The sequence below is a fragment of the Octodon degus genome, unplaced genomic scaffold (genome assembly GCF_000260255.1).
Source record: "Octodon degus isolate 3935 unplaced genomic scaffold, OctDeg1.0 scaffold00036, whole genome shotgun sequence".
NCBI classification, from domain to species: domain Eukaryota; kingdom Metazoa; phylum Chordata; class Mammalia; order Rodentia; family Octodontidae; genus Octodon; species Octodon degus.
Window position 1 is genome coordinate 4,391,636 of NW_004524612.1, and position 3,672 is coordinate 4,395,307.

The 3,672-nt window shown below is 36.6% G+C and overlaps 1 non-coding gene across 1 annotated transcript; it reads left to right on the forward strand.

The window, feature by feature from the left end:
* The first annotated feature begins 1,366 nt into the window (after positions 1 to 1,366).
* LOC111816654 lies at positions 1,367 to 1,527 on the forward strand. The gene has a single exon (XR_002821005.1). It is a non-coding gene; the product is annotated as a U1 spliceosomal RNA (small nuclear RNA).
* Positions 1,528 to 3,672: the final 2,145 nt, after the last annotated feature.

A 3,672-nucleotide genomic window follows, 5' to 3' on the forward strand; every position in this document is an offset into this window, starting at 1 on the left:
CCAAAGTGTATTAATAAAGTAATGAAAATAGAATTGTTTCCAATGCATCAATACTTTAGAAAAAAATCTTATTGATATTGTGCATGGTGGAAAACACATCTGTAATCTTAAGTATTCTGGGAAGTTGAGGCAAGAGGATCTTGAGTTTTAGCCAAGAGTCACTTAGCAGGACCTTAATCCAAGACAAAATAAAGTAAATAAAATAAAATAGTTTGGGTTGTACCTCAGAGCAAAAGGGCTTAGGTCCAATCTATAGTACTATCAGGAAAAGAGCTTTCTAATTTTTACTTTCATGCCTACTGGTGGGCTTTTAGAAGAGACCACATTATCAATAACATGCGTGTGTGTGTGTGTGTGTGTGTGTGTGTGTGTGTGTGTATCACACAGGCATATGTGCCCATCTACAGAAAACTGGACAGAGAAGGGATGAATGTTGTCAGAGTGCTGGCTGGGTCTTTTATTATTTTATTTTCTTAAGTAAGGTACAGTGTTACCTGATTTAGAAAAGAAGAAGACAGCTAGGGAAGAGGGCTTAATGATAAATAACTGATGTAGTTCCTACACGCCTCTGTTTACTTCTACTTTCTCTTAATCTTCCAAACCCCAGGAGAGAAGTAATGCCACACAACTTCCCCCTAATCCTCTTATTCTTTCACTCTTCTCCTGTGTGACTGCAAAATCTGAGATCTACTAGTGTGTGGGCTGTGAGCTATTGGAGAATAAACTCAGTCCTAGGAGGAAACGTTATGTTCTTTCTATTTAATCTGATCCCCTAAAATTCAAAGGAGATGAGAGGTTTAGCCTTTATCACACATTTCACTATTCAGAGACTAATTAAAATATCGAATGAAAGCCAACCCATTGGGAACTGATTTTATTACAAAGGATTATTTGTTCCTATGAATACAAATAAGAAGCATATGCTGATTCACCTGAACCCAATCTCTAGAGAAATTCTTAGTCATTCGCAGAATAGCCAAACCACAGTCAAGTACTGGTAACAAGTCACTTCCAAGTTTGGATTTAAAACAACAGTTCTGTCTTTGAAAGATTTTTCAGTCAAGTACTGTGGCACCTTTTAAAGTGACTTTCTTTTTGTCCTTCCTCATCATTAATAACCATTTTCTGTGTACTAACCTCAGAAATTTTTGCTTGTTATGAACCCTCCTTTGCATTCTCATCGCCACTACTTTTGGTGGTATGATGTAGTGTTAAGGAAATCGAATCCTTAACTACCTACCAGTCAAATCCACATTTATGGAAATATCAATGATGTGTCTCCAGGAAATTACATAACATTTCTGGACTTCAGCTTACTCTTCTGTGAAATGTGAATACAAGGCAGCTCATAAGATTGTTGGAATTGGTACTTACCTGGTAGGGAAATCCCAGGATCATGAAGATGGTGTTCCCTGGGTGAGGCAAAGTCACTGCACTCAACATGTGGATTCCTGTGATTTGTACAAATACAGAAAACTCGCGTGCATAATTTGTGGCAGTGGGAGACTATGTTCGCGCTTTCCCCTAAAAAAATAAGACTGTTAGGATGACTTGGGATAATGCGTGCAAAATATCAATAAGCGTAAGGTCATTGAACTGTTCTGTTCCCCAGTGAATTCGAAGCACTAACAAAAAACTCCTGTTTCCTCTGGTCCATTTTGTCAATCATTTCCATATTCATCTTTAATACATCTTTTTGTTTATTTTCAATCAATGACTTTATTGAATAAATGCTACACGATATTCTTGAGCATTTTACTCTGAGCAAAGCAGGATAGGAAAAAATTTTTTTCATGTATATCTACCAAATGAAGTAGGCTCATGAGGATCTGAAGTATAAGCAAAAAGTAGGATGAAGCAAAATTTAAATATTAAAAAACTAAAGAAATATAAGTTAAATCACCAAAGGGTGGATATAGATTTTTAAGTACCACCAATTTTCATTAAAAAAAAAATAAATATATAGTTTGTAACAAAATATCTTTGAGAATTTGCCATGGGGAAAAAATATTTAAAACTGGATCTCTCCCAATTCTGTTGCCTTAATACTAACATCTCTCAGCTATTTCTATCACTCTACACAAGTGAAGAATTATAAAGTTGAGCCAGGCATGGCAGGGCATGCCTGTAATCCCAGCACTCAGAGGCTGAGGCAGGAAGATTGTTATGAGTTCAAGACCAGGCTTGGCTACAAAGCAAGCTCAAGGCCATCCTGAACTGCATAGCCAGACTCTGTCTCAAAAAACAAGAGAGAGAGAGAGAGAGAGAGAGAGAGAGAGAGAGAGAGAGAGAGAGAGAGAGAGAGAAAATAATTCTAATGCTTAATGTAAAATTCCATTCTGAACCCCACGTGCCATTCCACCTCAGTTTGGGCATCATCTCATTCCTGAAGTGAGTCAAAGGAGGACTGCTACTGTTAGCATCTTTTTTGATCAAGGCACTCTTTTGATGAAAACTGCTGGCTGTGGAATAATGTAAAACATTACTTGGTCAAAAATAAAATTAATACTTTGTCTAGATAGAAATTGAATTCAGCCATATTCCCAAATTGTACTTCTGTTTACTGAAATCCAATATTTTCCCGCCTTTGCTGTGGCTGCTCTGTCCTTTTGAATGCCTCGTGAAAGTATGTGACTTGTCCTCAAAGCCAGGCGGAGCCTTATCTTACCTTGTATTTACTGTCTTCTCTTATTTCTTTGAGCATGTCATGTACAGTTATTTTAACGTTATTGTCTGATAACTTCCTTCCTGTATCACCTATGCCTCTGTTATTCACTGTTTTCTAATCACGGGTCTTGTTTTCTGTTTCTGGTCATTTTTTATTGCATCCAAGGCATTCTTTAAAAATCTTTCTAGAGACAATTTGAGGCTAGAGAAAATATGGTTTTTCTTTCAAGGGGATATGTTTTGCGTCTGGCCAGCAGTTGGAAAAATGATACATGAAGAGTTAATAATCAATCTGATTCAATCCAATTTAATCCAATACAGTCCAATCCAATCCAACCCAACCCAATCCAAGCCAATCTAGAAGAGGACTCAAAGCAGATTTATTCTCTGTGAGGGCAAACTGTTGGTTATTTACCCTGACTTTCAGAGTTCCAACTTGTAAGTGGCCTCAACAGTTTCTAAGGCCTCTCATTTTATAAGTGCCTAGATACAATTTTATTCTCCTAGAATTGCAAACTAGTCAAAAGTTAAACTCAAATTTGTCTTTTTTTTTGCTACCTCTTCTGTCATTACTGCCTTAGCTACCATCAGAGAAATGCCACTTTTCTCAAGTTTACTTGTATTGGGGTTTACTTTTATGCTCCCGACTGGATCCCGAGGCCCTGGGGTGCCTTATTAACATTCCAAAGCCTTTCTCAGGCGATTTGTATATTTTTTCACCTTATTTTTGTGCTTACTATGACGTAAATTATCTGGGATTCATAAATGAAAAACTGAAAAGGGTATTATTTAATTCAAAGCTTGTCAAACAGCAATTGACCGTCCCCATGTACATCTATTTCGGTCTTTTCTATTGATTTATATATTTATCTTCATGGTAGTAACACACTGTGCTACTGCATCTATGTAGTAAGTCTTGAAGATTAGGCAGTGCATGTCTTTTTAATTTATTATTTTTAAATACAATTTTAGTTCTAGTTCTAATTTTGTCCTACAATATGAATT